This window comes from Procambarus clarkii, chromosome 35 (genome assembly GCF_040958095.1).
Source record: "Procambarus clarkii isolate CNS0578487 chromosome 35, FALCON_Pclarkii_2.0, whole genome shotgun sequence".
NCBI lineage: Eukaryota > Metazoa > Arthropoda > Malacostraca > Decapoda > Cambaridae > Procambarus > Procambarus clarkii.
The window spans coordinates 27,155,154-27,174,575 of NC_091184.1; the positions used below are offsets into that span (position 1 = coordinate 27,155,154).

Below are 19,422 nucleotides of genomic sequence, written 5' to 3' on the forward strand. Positions count from 1 at the left end.
ACAATACACTACCACTCACAGGATGAGTACACAACCACTCACAGGATGAGTATGGGGTGCACAATAAACTACCACTCACAGGATGAGTATGGGGTGCACAATAAGCTACCACTCACAGGATGAGTACACAACCACTCACAGGATGAGTATGAGGTGCACAATACACTACCACACACAGGATGAGTATGGGGTGCACAATACACTACCACACACAGGATGAGTATGGGGTGCACAATAAACTACCACTCACAGGATGAGTATGGGGTGCACAATAAACTACCACTCCCAGGATGAGTATGGGGTGCACAATACACTACCACTCCCAGGATGAGTATGGGGTGCACAATACACTACCACTCACAGGATGAGTACACTACCACTCGCAGGATGAGTATGGGGTGCACAATAAACTACCACTCACAGGATGAGTATGGGGTGCACAATAAACTACCACTCACAGGATGAGTATGGGGTGCACAATAAACTACCACTCACAGGATGAGTATGGGGTGCACAATAAACTACCACTCACAGGATGAGTATGGGGTGCACAATAAACTACCACTCACAGGATGAGTATGGGGTGCACAATACACTAAGCAGCCTCCTGCTGCAACAGACTCATTATAGTATACAAATGTTAAACAATTACTGGCGACACGATAAATATATACAGAATAACATTAACAACAATACAAACCTTCATAAAATGGTAAACAAAGTAATTATTAAAAGCTGGAACAATGTGACAATTAAGACTGAGCACATATTAAGGCGGGACCAAAGAGCCGAAGCTCAACCCCCCGGTAAGCACATCTAGGTGAGTACATCACCTGCGAGATAGAGATAACACATGTTGGCTATCGTCATTACACACGAGATAACCAGCCCTAAGAGTTATCAGTTCCGTGATAAGATTACACATACTCGTCAAGTTCCTAGACCTGAAACCAGTCTTGTCAGTACACAAATACTGCTTCTTTAGTCAATTAGATCATTGGTTTAGATAATTTAGATATTAGCCTATTATACCAATTTAGAATGCTAATATTTATATAACAAAATATTGATTCGTAGGTCGTTACGTAACTGATAGATTGCAGTTTAATTGTTGCAACATTTGTGTTGCAGAATGACTACACCATGTTGCGAGTTAGTGTTAGGCTAGGAATCATAAGGGGAAACCCATGCACCGAGTTCAGTTCAAACCATCATCATCAGAATGAATTCATTATATATTATTTAATAATAAAATAAACAGATGATGCACAAAAGTTCCAGATTTTAGCAGTTCCCTCCACCTTTCCCCCCACGGTAGCGGTGGATAGATATATACAAGAGTTATTACATTCTTGTACAGCCACTAGTACGCGTAGCGTTTCGGGCAAGTCCTTAATCCTATGGTCCCTGGAATACGATCCCCTGCCGCGAAGAATCGTTTTTTCATCCAAGTACACATTTTACTGTTGCGTTAAACAGAGGCTACAGTTAAGGAATTGCGCCCAGTAAATCCTCCCCGGCCAGGATACGAACCCATGACATAGCGCTCGCGGAACGCCAGGCGAGTGTCTTACCACTACACCACGGAGATTGATTGATAAAGATTAAGCCACCCAAGAGGTGGCACGGGCATGAATAGCCCGTAAAGCGGTGGATAGGTTACAATCACGTGGTTACTAACCAGAGCTCTTAATGTTACTGAACCACTGGTGGAGTTGACTGCATCATAGTTTTCTGACCAGGGGGAGAAAGATACTGGCAGTATGGGGCGTTAAAGTTTATTGAAGATTAAATTCTGCAGAACATGTAAATGTGTAAAGTTCAAATATAAAGTAAGTAATTATATAAAGTTTATATTAAACACGGTTTATATTATAGGCTTATAACAAAGTTGATATTATTAAACTTAATATTGAACATGTAAATATATAGAGTTTCAAAATATATAATTTAAGGACTATATAACGTTTATATTAAAATATATAAAGTAAATATATAAAGTAAGAATTAACAGTAACAATTCCAAGGACTAGATTTAACTTAAAAGGTACACCCGTAGTAAGTATGAGACCTTAGCCTATAGTGACATGGAAACTAATTCTGCAGAAACCTAAAGGTTAACTGGTACTAGAATTAAGGCCGAGTGCAAATGTGTAGTAATTATATAACACTAGGATATAACAGGCAGGACACAAAGAATAACTAATAAGTGAGAGACCACATAACACGTAATGTACCCGGCCAAGAGGCCGTAAAAGACCTAATGGATAAGGAGAAGGGGGTGTGACTACAAGTAGGGCTTACTAGCACCTAGACTGGGCAAAGTATTAGCTGCGGACAGCGGGACACTTGGGGACCGGCGCTGCACCCCCACCGCAGGCCAGCGGCCGGACCCCCCCCCGAAGGGCGAGTGCCAGCTGGCCGCGTGAGGCACTCAATGTAGCAGAGCAACAACGTCCCGTCTGACGTAGGATGTGAGCACTACTCTTCCGCCTGCCGATTGCCATTATTTCTGATGTGGCGAGCCCGTCCCGAGACAGCTGGGTGCGGAGCGTAGTCATCTGAAGTCAAGCCTAGCGCCGAGAGGGCAGCGCGTAGGATCCTGGAGAAATCTCGCCTGGTGACAGGAGCGCTTGTAGGATCCGAAGAGTGTTGATTCCTGACCATGTAAGCGATACCTGGTCCAGTCGGAGCGTCGATTTTTTGTCGCGTAGCTCACCTCCCCCGGGCTGAAAGATATAAGGCAGTAAGGGTGGGCAGAAGCGGCGTGCAGTGTTATCATGACAGGCAAGAGCACAGACGAGAGGGAAACCCTAGCTGAATCAATACGGAGACGAAAAACGGGGGAGGGAGCCCGGCAGCAGGAATTAAGAGAAACCTTAATTAACAATCCTGGATGAATAAAGAGCATCCGAATAATTATACTGTAGCAATGAAGGGGGGCTAACAAATCTAAGAATCTTCCAGCAAACGGAAGGGGGAAGTACCTTTGCTAAGAGCAAAGGTGGGAGAAAACCGGTAGAACAGCAAGGAGGCACAAAGCAACTATAACAGGGTAAGACGAAACACTATAAATCTTGAATATAAACAATACATATACCAAGAAAGGGTATAACAACTAAGCAACATATACATAAACAATAAAATGGAATAAGAACCAATTCTTAAAGCCAAATCTATAACATGCTTGTGTCCTAATCGGATGTAGAATGTGAGCGGGGAACATTACCCTTGGTCTCTATCCCATCTCTGCCTCCAGACGGGTGATTGGCTGGATAGAAGCCAAGGAGTCTGCCTTGAGTGGCCGCTGAGTGTAGTCTTGTGTTGTCAATGAGCGTCTGCGAGCCGCAGCTAGTACGCCGTGAACTTCGGCAACATCTTTAGAACAGGAGCAAAGTGAAATCGACGGCAGGGAGCTGCCATTCAGTAACTGTAATAAGGATAATAATAAGAATACAATGTCGTAGATAATCGTACAATGAAGAATACAATGTAATATCGTAAATAACAGATGACGGCAAGTGCCGCAGAATGGAAGAAATTAAGAAAGCAACACCAAACCATAATAACAATTTATATTTTAATAAAATGATACTGGAATGACAGTAACGGTACGGAGTAATATTAATACTGCCATATAGCCCAGCAAATAAAGAGAAGATAATAGTATTAACGTAGGCCCTGGGCGGCTGCATCCCGGCACCGCTGCGTGCGTTGATGGTGATCAGAGGAATATCCGGCTCGCGTTCTCTTCCTCGCCGCAGTAGGGTGTGAAGGGGGGGGGGGGGTTCCGGCTTGTCGTGGCTACGAATAAAGGGAACAGAAGAAACCGGCATTTAGCGCCAAGCGGGCAGAGCGCAGTGGAAGGAATAGCGGTTGGAGGTAAGGGGCCCCTAACCTAATGATAGATGAGGTAAAATTAAATAGAATACTATTACGTAGTAGGAAACAACAATGGCGAAGGAACAAGAAGAGTAAAATAGCCCAGAAGGCCGGATGGCCAAAGAACGTTAGCGACCTATGGCCAACAGCATGCTGGCTGCGCTGGCCAACCAGAAGCTGGCCGACGTCATGCTAACTGACTGGCTTGAGCTTGCCGAAAGGAAGGCCGAATGGCCAGTTTTTTGCATGACACCGTGCGCGAGGCCATGCTAAACTTCTCGGTAGCATCCAAATGTAACTTAATGTACTGTCGATACGATGAAGAATGGGAGGTCAGATATAATGCACAAAATTCAGAATAGAATATATAATGAGGGAAACGAGTGTAATAGGACGAAATAACCGGAGGAGAAAAAAAAAAATTTGTGGGGGGGGGGGGGGCCACCCGAATGCACTGCAACTAGCGTACCTTAGCTGAAAATAACTTAAAGGCACAGAGGCAAAGCAATAGATTAATACAAATCCTAATTGATAGTCCCTTAATAACAAATTGAACGTGAAACTTAAACAAAGAGTAAATTGCGGGAGAAAAATTTTTCCGTAATAAATACAAATCAAATTGCGAGCCCAACAATAACAAAAATAACAGACACGCAGACGTAGTAGGAACCGATAAGCCGCGGCTCGCGCACCGCTAGCCATACCTAAACATACCTAGACAGGAAGGGGAGAAGCATAAAGGTAGCCCAGCAAAAGACTAGTAATTAGTAACTCTGCAAATAGCACATCCTGGCTGACTTAATAATTTACTTAGTAACTCTGCAAATAGCACATCCTGGCTGACTTCTTAATAATTTACTTAGTAACTCTGCAAATAGCACATCCTGGCTGACTTTACGTAAAGACGTAAGGCAAGGAAAATGAACAAACATACTGAACAACCTTACCTGGGACGCGGTCGGGTCAAGATACCTGCTCCGCACCTTCCCCCCCCCCCTCCCCCCATGCTGGGTACTGAGATGGAGACTCAGTTACCAGAAGACATGGCTACTTCTCACGGCGTTATTAACATGGACCCTGAAAGCAGCCAGACAGACGAGGAGGGCGAGTATCTAGAAGTTCTGTCAAGGAATAAGAAGAAACGAAGAAGACAGGAGGCAAGGCGTAGTGTGGACAGTAATACACTTAACGGAAACGATAAAAGAATGAAGAACGACGCCGAGACTGATGCAGACAAACGGACGGAACGATGTCAGGAAGGTGAGGATCAGCGGAGATGGAGGCTTCTCTTCCCTGCCTCATGCACGCTGGCCTATCATCAGAAGCTGCTGTGGACCGTCAAACTCGGAAGAGAACACCGCAAGTTCGAGCCCCTGCTGAAGGAAGGTGTAAACAGACCTTACTTAACGGTAGGTTCTATGGAGGCAGTGGAGTATCTTACCCAGCAAGGATACGATGGAATTCTTATGGAAATACCGGAGGGGAACGAGAAGCTGACGAAGGTAATTATCTATAAATACCCTCAGATTCTGGACCCCGAGTTTATACTCGACGACCAACGATTTGTGTGGGCCAAGCGTCACCTTATTAAAGGTGAAGCTAGGAGTCAGGTGGTGGCTCTAGTGAGAGGTGACGTACCCGAAAAAGTGTTCATCACCGGGGCTGGCTACAGGCATGTAGCAAAGTATGTGGAAGAGCCCATAATATGCCTGAAATGCTGCAGATGGGGGCATAAATCCTGGAGATGTCAAAATGATCCACGATGTCGTTTCTGCGGAAAGTCTCACCTCTCTACTGTGTGTAGAAACAGACTGAATCTGGGTGAGAAAATAGTTCCCAGATGCTGCAACTGTGGAGGTGTTCACAATGCGAGCTCGGCTGTGTGTAGCAAGAGGCCGAGTATGGCTGTTCTCCGGCCGGTGAATGTTACAGAGCAAGCAAGAGCTCTTACCCAGACACCGGGAGCACAGCAAAACAGTCTGCCCCAAACAGTGCCAGTGAACCGGACGAATGCGTGGGTAAAGGAGTCACCTTTACTTAGGCAGGCTCCAGCAACAAGCAGCCACGCCACCACTCAGGACTCCGGCAGTGACAGTGTAACGGTGAGTGAAGTGGCTACTGTGGCTCAGAGAGAGGGTCATAATAATATGGTCAAGGAAGTGTGGGCTGAACTTAAAAAAGTTGGTGAGTTCCTCCAAAATCTGGGGCAGAGAATCGAGTCCATCGAGGCTAAATTAAACGTTCAGGAGGTCAAGGAAAATCACAAAACGGTGAAGGATAGTCAGGATATAGTGGTTGAGGACAAAAATGAAATATTGAGTGATGAAATGAAGGAAAGTGAAGTGTGTGTGAATGATGGTAGTCGTAGTGAAAGGAAGAACCCTATAATTACACATAAAATGAAGGAATCATTTGGGCCAATAATGGACATCTCAGGGCTGAAAAAATCTCTTGAGAATCGCAATGTCGCTTTTACTGGTGAACTTGGGAGGAGGTGGGAGATGTTATACAAGGTATGGCTATCATTTAGTGAACTTATTGGGGATGACTTAGGCAATGAATTGATTAATAATGGATCACCCTAGACTGAAAGTGTTGTCATGGAATGTTAATGGTTTGAGAAACAGGGTTACAGATGTTCATTGTTATGTGATGGGAAATGATATTGATGTTGTAGCTCTCCAGGAGACAGGGGATAGGAATGAAGGATTATTGAAATTAAATGGCTATAAAGGGTTTCACCTCTTCGCTGCAAATAACATCAGAGGCACGTCGATTTATGTTAAGAACTCCATACCAGCAGAGTTAGTAGAACCGCCATCAAAAACGCAAGGTATAGAGAGTGTTTGTGTTAAATTATCATTAAGGGAAGGGGAATTTATTGTCGTTAATTTGTATGTATCCAGGAACTGCTTCGACGCTAACTATTTACCTGACTGCATTTATACTAATCCTTCACTGGTCATTGGGGACCTTAATGCTCGGCACACAAGCCTTGGGACAGTGGGTAGTATTAATACTAATGGGGTCAAGTGGTTACAGTTTCTACAAGATCATCCAGATACCTGTCTCTTGGGAAACAATGAACCAACTCACATCAGGGGAGGACGGCTTGACTATGCCTGCGTTTTAAACTCTCAGGGGATTATGGGGGAGGCTCGGGTTGTTCGGGAACTACTTAGTGACCACTTTGCCTTGAACGTTGAATTACCACTGGGGAAAAAACAAGTCCACTTTCAAAGGAAAAGGCTAAATATTAAGAAAGATATGAAAAATTATTTTATTCAAAATATGGGAGATTGGTATCAACATTACACGCCGCTCTGCGTTGATAGTTTTTACGAGGACATGGTCGAGAACATAGAGAAATTAGTACAGAGGGAAAATAACGGGGGCAGGGGAAGCAAGACGCACGGACCTAAGAAATTTAAATATTCCAATGATCAGCAAGTCAAGGGATGGGAGAGAATGCTACGGGATGCGCATAAAGCATGGTTAAAAAATGGAATGAGGGATGAAGAGAAAAATACAATGTTGGAAGTGGCTAGGGAATGCAGTCAGGTGAGGAAGGAGGCGCGGGACAGATACTGGCAAGACTTTGCTCAGGCCATTGGTAATACTAAGAACCTTAAAGACATATGGAGAGCAGTGAATAAAGTCAGGGGTTGTAAGACTAAATTCATTGCTCACTCAGATCCAGGGAAAGTTGCTAATGAGTTAGTAGATAAATGGGCAAGTGCTGCTGGTATGGAGTCCTTACCTGCAGACACGAGAGTCACCATTGAGTCATGGGAAAATATTAGAAATGGAGTAACTTTATGTGCCTTAAATACAAGATCTATAGCATGCACTGAGATAACCCACGATGAGCTACTGGATGCTATAAAAAGTGGCAGCTCCACTGCTCCGGGAAAAGATGGAGTAACGTATGACATACTTAATTATTTAGCCGGTATGAAACCTAATCCCTTACTTGATTTGTTTAATATGAGTTATAGAGAGGGAAAGTTACCAAGAAAATGGAAAGAGGCTGTCATCATTCCTATCCCTAAGTCAAACGGAGGCTACAGACCTGTCTCCTTAATATCCTGCTTTTGTAAAATGATGGAAAGGATTTTGTTAAATAGGCTACTCTACCTTGTAGGTGATAACATGTCCAATAATCTCTTTGGTTTTATCAAAGGCAAAAGTACTGCGGATTGTCTCTTAAAGTGTTTGTCTAATGTGGATGACAATTGTAGAGTTTTTGTTGATCTACAAGGAGCGTTTGATAAAGCCAATGGGGAAGTAATCTTATACGAATTAGCCAATCTGGGAATAACAGGGAGATTGCTACACTGGATAAGGGATTACCTGCAAGGCAGAAAAGGTCAGGTGTATTACCAGGGATACATGTCTGAGGAACGGAGGTTTCAGTTAGGTACCCCACAAGGGGGAGTATTAAGTCCCACCTTATTCAATGTATTAATGAACAGATTAGCATCAGAGATGTATCCTCCAGGGGTCACGACGATCATATATGCTGATGACATTCTTATACAAGGCACTTCTGGGAACAAAATTCAAGATGCTCTTAACATACTTGGTACAACCTGTCACAAGTTAGGCTTAGTTATAAATGCAGATAAAACCAAATACGAGTATAGGAAACGAAGAAATATAACACTTACTCTAAATGGTGTGGAACTGAGCCGTGTACAGAAGTACAAGTATCTGGGCATGTATGTTGGATACACATGTGAGAGTAAAAATGCTGAAATAAATCATATCAGCACCTTATGTAAAGCCCGTCTGCATCCTCTAAAAGCACTGGCTTTTTCTGGTAAAGGTGTTGGGGTACCTATCTTGCGGATGTTATACATAAGCACTGTTCGATCCCTGATAGACTACGCAGCACCCGTATTGTCTTACACAGGCCAAGGCAGAATTCAAAAAATAGAGCTGATACAGAACGAGGCTATGAGGATTATTCTTGGATGTCAAAGAAATGCAATGATTGAAATAATGAGAATGGAATTAAATTTACAGAGTGTGTGTGATAGAGTCCGTGACATTAACACTAGAGTATCTATTCGTTTCATGCGGAGAAAAGGAGGGGATAAGCTGTTTGAGAGCGTTCAGACCTGCTTGAGTGACGTACACACTTCCAGGAAACTGAGGGAGACACGCTATACGAGAGGATTAGCTCATGACCTCAGGGAATACGACGTACTTGACTGCTGTAAACCCTCTCGAAAGTGTAATATGTCTGCTCCCTGGAAAGTACAGAAAATAGACGTCGAAATTGTACCCCTCAAGGTGAAAAAGATTCATCATGAACCGGGACAATTACGGTGTTTGTATGGAAGCATGATATCTCGGTTACCAAGAGGCAACAGTTTACATGTATATTGCGACGGGTCGGTGGCGGAGGATGGCAGGGCAGGGTGTGGTGTCCTAATAAGGGATTATACGGAGTTTGGGACTGTGGACAGGATAATTGAACTCCGGCTTAGTAATTATATATCATCCACACAAGCTGAACTGCAGGCCATTCTGGCGTGTTTGGAGGAAGTACGTCATGACGACAAAAATGTTTTTGTATTTGTCGATAGCCGAGGAGCACTGGAGTCCTTAAACAGTCGAAACCCAGTCTTCATGTCTATAGTGGAGGACTGTAAGAGAAGAATAACTGAGATACAGCTGAAAGGTTATAGTGTGAAATTCATGTGGATTCCATCTCATGTTGGGATAGTGCTCAACGAGGTGGCGGATGACTTGGCCAAACGTGCCACATCAAAACCACAAGTTGACATTGAATGTGAATTCACAATGAGACAAATAAGAAGCAAAATCAGAAATATTCAGGCACAGGCGGGAGTGGAGAGGAGAGAGATAATGTATGAGAGAAGTCAAACCATGCAACACTACATGTATGTGAGTCAAAACACCCATTTCACTTATGGTAAAAGGAGAAATGCTTGGAGTGACTCTGTGTACATGCGGCTCAGGCTTGGGTACAAATATTACTGGGAATATGGGATAGATGTTCATGGTAATGACACGAAGTGTAAACTATGTGGTATGTTAAGGTCTCACACCCTTGCCCATTATATTCTTGATTGTCCGTTGATTAGTGTATATAGAAACACTGAGATAAGGACTGTTCCTGAACAAATAGCCTGGATGTGTCACAACGGAAAGGTTGATGATATTCTTGAGAGATATAAGAATTTTGCACCAAGATTGTAATATTTTGTTGAATTATCTGCAGGTGTCTTGCAAATTGTGTATACAGTATACCTAGGTCATAAAAGTATTTGTGTGTACGTCTGATGCCATACTACTTGTGAGGGAGGAAATGTATATTTTTACCTCTCAGAATGTTTGGTAATGTGTTTATTTGTGATGTGTGTCTATGTATATATTAACACGTTGTACTGAACGGGGTGAGAATAGCTTGAGCTACCTCATCCCTTTGTGTGTATTTTACCTCAATAAACTTATTTCAATTTCAATTTCAATTCAATACTGAACACAGCAACGCAAAATTAAACATGCGACATGAGCAAAGCATCAACTGTCGGAGTAAATTAAGGTAGGCTGTTTGGGAAAAGGAATCCGTGGTAATCTGAAAGCAGGAGGCATGTTAGTGCTGAAATGTAGAACGTAATTAAGAGGAAGGGCAAGGCATGTCGCGAGCTGTCTGCCAGTACAAAATAAGAAACCTTCCATATAAGCGTATAAATCTTAATTTACATTGTCTTAGGAAGGGAAAGAACGGGATATCATTAAATATACGACGTTCCCGACGACGCTTCGACGCCGCCATCTGCTGGAGTGTACCGTGCCCCAGGCAACGTGGGGGCCACCCCCTTGTCCAGGTCACCTGAATAGGGCAAGTCATGGCACGTGAAGTCTGCAGGTACAAAATAAGGGTATACAATCGGCGTGCATATATAACCATTTTTACATTAAGAGAACGGAGGGAAAGCATAACAAATATAACCTGATAAGTAACGTGAATAAACTGCAAGAGCCAAGCGTAAATACTGTAACCACTGAGGAAACTAAACTGCAAAGCTAAGCATAAACTACTGTAACTACCGATGAAACTAGGCAAAAATGCAGGGCCAGGAGACGTGAAGCTAAAATAAGGGCCCGCGAATACTGCAAATAGCACATCCTGTCTGACTTTACTTAATTCTTAGGAACTCTGCAAATAGCACATCCTGGCTGACTTTACTTAATAATTTACTTAGTAACTCTGCAACTAGCACTGCCTGTCTGACTTTACTTAATAAATTACTTGGTAACTCTGCAAATAGCACATCCTGGCTGTCTTTACTTGATGACGTAAGGCAGGGTAAAAGTGGTAAGCATACTGGACACAGCAACGCAAAAATAAACATGCGACATGAGCAACGCATCAACTGACGGAGTAAATTAAGGAGGCTGATTGGGAAGGAAAGTCCGAGGTAACCTGAAACAGGAGGCATGTTAGCGCCGAGATGTAGAACATAATTATGAATAGGGCAAGGCATGGCACGTGGTATCTGCAAGTACAAAATAAGGGTATACAATCGGCGTGGATATATAGCCATATTACATTAAGGGAACGGAGGAGATGCATAACATAAATATAACCAAATAAGCGACGTGTATAACTGCAAGAGCCAAACGAAAGTACTGTAACTACTGAGGAAACTAGGCAAACTGTGCTATTATAACATAATTACAATTAATACAATTATAACATAAATAATTATAAAATGCAAAACAAAGTATGCTCAAAATAAAGCTGGACTATAATTCGTTAGAGAAACGGGATTAACACTTGTAAGTTTCCACAGTCGGTGGCTGTGGAAACGTTCCGTGCTACACCAGCAGATGAAACGTCTGGATAAACCAGCGGCCTGGGGGGGGGGCCCACTGTGACTTCCGGGCTACCAGGCAGACAACACGTCTGGATAAACCAGCGGCTTGAAAGACCACATATTTATATGGCCAATGTAAATAAGATACCTGAATAACATCGCCAGCTTAACTCACCACAGGAAGAACGTCGGCTGGACATGAACCCCCGAGCGCAGACAGCGAAGACGGCAGCGGCTATGACAACCTTCGTGGCTACATTGGGCAGACAAAACGTCTGGAGAAACCAGCGGCCTGGGGGGCCGCAGTAGATTCCGGGCCACACCGGCAGACAACACGTCTGGATAAACCCGCGGCCAGAAAGGCCGTGTATTTATATGACCAATATAAATATAATACCTGTAGAACATCGTCGGCTTAACTCATCGCAGGAAGGACGTCTGCTTAACTCATCGCAGGAAGGACGTCGGCTTAACTCATCGCAGGAAGGACGTCGGCTTAACTCATCGCAGGAAGGACGTCGGCTTAACTCATCGCAGGAAGGACGTCGGCTTAACTCATCGCAGGAAGGACGTCGGCTTAACTCATCGCAGGAAGGACGTCGGCTTAACTCATCGCAGGAAGGACGTCGGCTTAACTCATCGCAGGAAGGACGTCGGCTTAACTCATCGCAGGAAGGACGTCGGCTTAACTCATCGCAGGAAGGACGTCGGCTTAACTCATCGCAGGAAGGACGTCGGCTGGGGAGCAGCCCCTGAACGCAGTCAGCTAAGACGGCAGCGGCTGTCAACCTTCCTGGCTACGTTGGGCAGACTAAACGTCTGAATAAACCAGCAGCCTGGGAAGCAGCAGTATCTTCCGGGCTACACTGAGCAGACAATACGTCTGATAACCAGCGGCCTGGGAGGCCGCAGTATATTCCGGGCTACACCGAGCAGACAATACGTCTGATAACCCAGCGGCCTGGGAGGCCGCAGTATATTCCGGGCTACACCGAGCAGACAATACGTCTGATAACCAGCGTCCTGGGAGGCCACACATGTCTGGATAAGCCAGCAGCCGGGAGGCTGCAGATTCTTCTGGGCTACACCGGGCAGACAAAACGACTGTAAAAACGTTTACTGGTACTGGTAAACGAAACTGGTACTGTCTAGCGTCAGTACTTAATAACTTTGACAAAGTCAAGGAAACAAGTATAAAGGTAAAACAGTAAGTAAAATGACATGCACTTAGGCAATGCATAATTAGTAATAAATTGCTGATGGAACTAATCAATACGAGTCCGAGATAAACTTAAAGGGAGAGGCATGAGGCCCGAAGACAGCATCTAGGACATCCTAGCTGACTTTACTTAAAGGTGAAGCATAAGTTAAACAATTGTAAACCAGTAAAGTAAAAACATGCAGCAAGGGCAATGTAAAATGCAGGACATTTGCTGAGGAAACTAAACATAAATGCAGGGCCAGAAGAAACTTAAAGCAAGAGGCAAGGGCCCGATCCCGACAACTATCACATCCTAACTGACTTTACATAATAACTTAAAGGCAAAGCAGAGGTTAAACAAACGAATGTAAAAACCAGCAAAGAAACTAGCAGCTTGACACTGCATAAAATTCATTAATAAATTAAGGAAACTTATGGAAAACAAGTCCATAAAAACTTAAAGCTAGAGGCCGGAGGCCTGTGACACAGCAGCTAGCATAACCTAGCTGACTTTACATAATAACTTAAAGGCAATAGCAAAAGTTAAACAAACAAATGTAAAACCAGCTAAAGAAAACATGCAGCTTGACACTGCATAAAATTCATTAATAAAGGAAAGTTATGGAAAAACAAATCCATGAAACAAAGCTAGGAGCCAGAGGCCCGAGACACTGCAGCTAGCCTAACCTAGCCGACTTTACCTAATAACTTATAAGCAAGCAAAGTTACACAACCTAAGTGTAAAACCTGCAAAAGAAAACATGCAGCTTGACACTGCATTAAATTCAATAATAAATTAAGGAAACTTATGGAAAACACAAGTCCAAGAAAATTTAAAGCTAGAGGCCGGAGGCCTGAGACACAGCAGCTAGCATAACCTAGCTGACTTTACCTAATAACTTATAGGCAATGACCAAAAGTTAAAACAACCCAAATGTAAAACCAGCTAAAGAAACACGCAGCTTGACACTGCATAAAATTCAATAATAAAATGAGGAAACTTATGGAAACAAATCCAGAAAACGAAGCTAGGGGCCAGAGGCCTGTGACACTGCAGCTAGCCTAACCTAGCTAACTTTACCTACTAACTTAAAGGCAATGACCAGAAGTTAAAACAAACCTAAATCTAAATCCAGCTAAAGAAACATGCAGCTTAACACTGCATAAATTTCAGTAGTAAATTAAGGAAACTTGTGGGAAAACAGGTCCATGAAAACAAAGCTAGGGGCCAGAGGCCTGTGACACAGCAGCTAGCCTAACCTAGCTGACTTTCCCTAATAACTTAAAGGCAATAAGCTAAAGTTAAATAAAACTAAATGTACCACCTGCAAAAGAAACAGGGAGCTTGACACTGCAATAAATTCGTTAAAAGTTAAGGAAACTTATGGAAAAACTAGTCCATTAAACTTAAACTGGTGGCCAGAGGCCTGTGACTCGGCAGCTAGCCTAACCTAGCTGACTTTACCTAATAACTTATAGGCAATAAGCAAAAGTAAAACAGACCTGAATGAAAAGCCTGCAAAAGAAACATGCAGCTTGCCACCATTAAATTCATTAATAAATTAAGGAACTTATGAAAATACAAATCCATGAAAATTAAAGCTAGGGGCGAAAGCAAAGGTAAAATTACAGTAAATATTGTAGCGTGAGGAAACACACCCTGACTAACAGTCAGACTGTAAGGAAGGACATATAAAGAACGTAAATAATAAATAACGGCATAACAGAAGTCGCCCAACAGCATACCTCACGTCGACTGGGTGGGGAGCTTAAGGACAGGGCTGAGCAGATGGGGAAGGAGAGGGTAGGGGTGGACAGGCCTCCTCCCGAGTGTGGTTCAAATAACAGCCACCTACTGGAGAAAACCCAGTGCCCCATAACACCGAGGGTCACCTTCCCCTCTAGGACCACTGCACCTGCATTTGGTCACCAACGCTGAACCAACAGGCGTGCTTCAGGGCGCGCGCGCCAACAAAGAGACAAACACTGGTCTGACGCGCCAACACAAACACTGGTCCCGCGCGCCAACAAAACACAAAACTACCTTAAATGTTGAGAAGGGCAGGACGCCCCTAACGGGTCGCTCCGAGTCGTTGTCGCGAGGAACTGTTGTAGGGTCCATGCTGTGAGAACAGTTGAGCGGGCTAAACTTCTGTGTTTACGACTCGCTGAGCAGCAGTGAGTTTTGCGAAGGCAGCGGCGAGGGCAGGCGGAGTGAGGCAGAGCCCCAGTGTGCGCCCGTATTTATACAGGCCCCAAACTGCCCGCGCAACGCGCTGCGCAATTGTTTCTTTCTCCCCCGCCAGAAAAATCCCCGCTTGCGATCAAGCAGTGACCATGTCTGTAACTGTGCTCGGTTCCATCCCAATTCTGTGGAAGTACTTAACTACATCCAAGACAAATTCTAGTAGTTACATATTCTCTTCCTTGTCCGCGATGATGGGAGTTGTCAGCCCTACCTTGAAGTGGACTGTACGAAAAGTTATTTAATTTGGCTAATAATTAATAACTCTGGCCCCAGACATCACTCGGTACCCCTACTCAAATCTCTGAATATGTTAGACATTAAGCCACTGCACATTCTCTCATGTGTATTATACATATTTAAAACGCTAAACTATAATGCCAATCCTGATCTCAAAAGCTTCATAGAAGGATGTAACAGAACCCATGAGCACCACACCAGAAATAAATACAGTTTTGATATTCCTAGAGTACGACTTAATCAAACTAGAAATGCTCTACAAATCAAGGGGCCCAGAATGTGGAATGACCTTCCCAACCATGTTAAAGACTGTACCTCTCTCAACCAGTTTAAGTTAAAAACGAAGCTATACCTAATAAATTCCCTGTAACCTACCTTACCCTTCTTTTGTCAACCAATGTCTGTTTTTTTTTAAGAGCGCTGTTTGTTGACATAATTGTATTTGTGCTGCTTTTTCATCTATGTTTTCATTTCTTGTTTTCATTCTACTCATTATGCTCAATTAGTATTAAGCTTGTCATTTAAGTTTATCATGCCCGAAACGCTTTGCGTAATAGTGGCTTTAGGCATTGTATGTACTAGCTCTACCTATAAGTCAGCCAATCTTTGTAAAAATTATTGTATGTATGTACCTTACCTAAATAAAAATTATTATTATTTATTATTAATTAATTAGTTAAATATTGTCCCTGAGATATTTAGCAAAACAATTACCACTTCTGTTTGTCATATCACCCAAGCTAGTATGCCTAGTATTAAGGCCACCTTGAATTAGCAATAGTTCTTACGGGCTCACCATAGCCCGTGCTACATGGACACTTCGTTCTGAGTAGCTAAATCTAAAACAACAACAACAGCAATAGTTCCGGAGCTACTAGTGATTACCCCCTCACTGTCTGGCTCGTTGTCGCCATGAGGGGTCTTGGTGGGCAGCTGCCGGAGTGTGATGCTCCGTGGGTCAGTCCTCTGTCCTTTTGCAGCCTTATGCTCCTGCTGCTGCCTTTACCAATTTTCCCTTTTCCCTTTTACCAAGGCCCCTTTTTCTTTTAATCATGTTTCTTTTTCTCCCCCCTCTTCTATCAAATTTTCATTTCCTGCCGACCTTTTGCCTGTTTTGATAATTCTTTCGACCTTCTTTTGTTTTGACGCTCGGGTGTTTGAGGAGGCATACTCTAGCACCCGTAGAACTAGTACCCAACGTCTCGAGCGAGGGGACCCTTTTATTGTCAATCCTCCTTTCGTCACTGAACCCGCTCTCGACGGACTCACGGTTCTTAAGGTGGCGTTTGTGGGGCGTATACTCACGACGCACCCCTAGGAGGCCCCAGCATGATCGGCGATAGCTTCTTGTTGGATGTCCTGCCTCTAATTGTGGCTACATGGTGGGTGTGGGGGCACATTCGTGAATGAAAGTTTTTCCTAGTTTTCATGGCTGATAATGTTTCCCTTGTATTTTCTCAGGCTCGTGGGGTGGGCGACCAAGCCACCGAGTCGGACTGTGTTGGAAGACCAGGCCCTGTAGCCCCTGCTGCATTGGGCCCCGACGACCTGACTACTCCCCTCAGCTCCCCTCCCTCCTCTGCGGTAGGGTCGATTCCCCAGCCCCCAGTGGTGACCACCTCGTCCCCTGGCACGGCTCCGTCTCTCATTGTGACTACTGCGCCTTTTACCCCCATGAACTCCGGGGGTTCTCAACGCCGTTCCCGCCACGGCCGCACTCGCACGATCCCTTCCCGTAATACTACTTACAACGCCTTGTTTGGTCCTGCTACGTGGGCTAAATACTTTGATCTCCACCATCTGGATTCTACTCCTGACGATTTATCCCTCCATAAACACCTTGTTGATTCAGTAGATGCCTCTGTTACTTTTAACTCCACCAGTTACGGTACGCGTGTCGTCGCTGCTCCTTCTCAGGATGCAGCTACTCGCTCAGCAGCTTTGTCCTGCATTGGAGAGACCCCTGTTCGGGTCTCCAAGAACGCTCGGTTAAATGCCAGTGTTGGCACTGTTCTCCTCCTGCACCATGTTGCAACTGGTGTTCGGGACCTCAACGATTGCCATGAGGATATTAAACATATCCTCGAAGCCCAAGGCCATTCTGTCCTCCAGGTGGACACGTTTACTCGACCCCCTCGTGGTCATCGCCGTCAGCCCCTTCGAGTTGTAAAAATCACCTTTGATAGTAGGACCCTTCCGCCCTCTATTATTCTTGCTGGTGCCAGATGCTCCCCTCAGGAGTACATTCCCTCTCCTAGACTATGCAATAAGTGTTGGAAGTTCGGGCACGGTGTCCTCAAATGCACCAGTACTGTGTATCTGTGCCCCTTGTGTGGGGACGATAGTCATTCTAAGTCCGAGTGCACTTCTCCCCAGGCTGGCTGCCTCAATTGCGGTGAAGCCCACCCCACCTTCTCACGCTCGTGTATACACTACAAACTCGAGGAAGCCGTCCTCAACTTGAAGCACCGTGATCGTCTGTCTTTTCCTGAAGCGAGACGCCAAGTTCGTCGTCTCACCCCTTTCGCCGGCGTCTCCTACGCTCGCGTTCTACCTCTCCTCGTCCTTCCCGTCTTCCTCAGTCTCACAACCGTTTCCAGCCCTTAAACCCGGTCACACCCACCACCGCCTCCCCTATTCCTTTGCCTCCTGTCCCAGATTCTCCCTCCCGGTTCTCCATCTGGGATTTCCCCCCTTCCTACCCAGTCCGCCAATCTCCTTTGTCTTCTTCCCCATCTGCCCCCACTCTTTCTTCCTGACCCTCCCCCCAGTCTCTTGACCCGCCACGCCACCTGTCTGTCCAGGGTGATATTTATCATCCTCCCAGCAATCTTCGTGTTGTTCGCTCTCGTTCCTCTTCTCCTGCTGAGACCATTGAGTCTGTTGCCCGGTACGTTGTTACTGGAACGCCTGTCTCTTTGAGTCAGAAACGTAAGCCTGGCTCCTCTCCTTCTTCCTCTCCGGCAGGTAAGAAGGTTTCTCTTTCTTCCTCGCCCCCATCCCTTCTGAGGGGATGTCACTACATCCCCTCCCATTTCCGTAGTCGAATCCCCTGTCTCTGATATGGAGGTTTCTTCCGCCCCCGATTCTCTCTCTGTTGCTGCCCTTCCTGAGGTGCACTCCCTGATTTCTGCTCCCCCCTCCTCCAACTGTCCTTGCATGCCCCTCTCAGTTGTCTCCTCCTCCTCCGGACCCCGTCAGTCTGCCTCTGGTCTGTTCTCTCGCTCCCTTCCCTCTCTCCTTACTAAGTTTACCCATGCCCCCTAACCCTGATTTTGCCGACCCTGCTCCTGATCCAGACCCTGATCCTGACCCTGCTCCTGATCCTGAGATTCTTTAATACACTGTGTTCCTCTTTCCCTTAATTTCTTTCTTGTTCTCTGTTACTGTCCTTTCTCTTTGATAATGTCTATTCTTCAGTGGAATATTCGTGGATTTTATGCCAACTTCCATGAACTCCAACTTCTAATTACACAGTTTACACCACTTTGTGTTTGTCTCCAGGAACCAATGCTTGGTGCTCGTCCTCGTCACTTTCGTGGTTATTCCTTTCTTTCTCCCTCCTCCAGCTCTTGCTGGGGCCCATAACTCTACTGCTCTCTTAGTTCGTTCTGATGTTCCCTTCGTCCCCCCTACTTCTTCCGTCCCCTATCCATTGTTCTGCTGCCCGTGTTTTTGTGGGTAAATGGTATACAGTTTGTTCCATTTATCTCCCTCCAAATGTCCCTCTTTCCCTCCCTGATCTTAAGCACCTCCTGGACTCCTTGCCAGAGCCGGTGCTCCTTTTGGGTGATTTCAACTGTCGACATTTCCTCTGGGGTGATGTTCTGACAAACACCCGAGGCCGTCTTCTCGAACCATTCGTCCTCGCTTCATCTCTATCTCTTCTGAATTCTGGTGAGCCCACTCATGTGGACTCTCGAACTCGCACCCTTTCCTGTCTTGATCTTTCTCTCTGCTCGTCGTCCCTTTACTTAGATTTCACGAGGCAGGTTCTT

At 44.8% G+C, this 19,422-nt stretch overlaps 1 protein-coding gene and 1 long non-coding RNA gene across 2 annotated transcripts in view; one reads left to right on the forward strand and one right to left on the reverse strand.

Moving 5' to 3' along the window:
- Window positions 1-19,422, forward strand: part of LOC123768513 (urea transporter 1) — an 81,238-nt gene that overhangs the window by 2,866 nt on the left and 58,950 nt on the right. The gene's annotated exons all lie outside the window — the stretch shown is intronic.
- On the reverse strand, window positions 1,763-15,272 carry LOC138371402 (uncharacterized). The gene is made up of 2 exons (XR_011230443.1): window positions 14,984-15,272; window positions 1,763-3,430 (listed from the first exon to the last, which is right to left on the reverse strand). It is a non-coding gene; the product is annotated as an uncharacterized lncRNA (long non-coding RNA).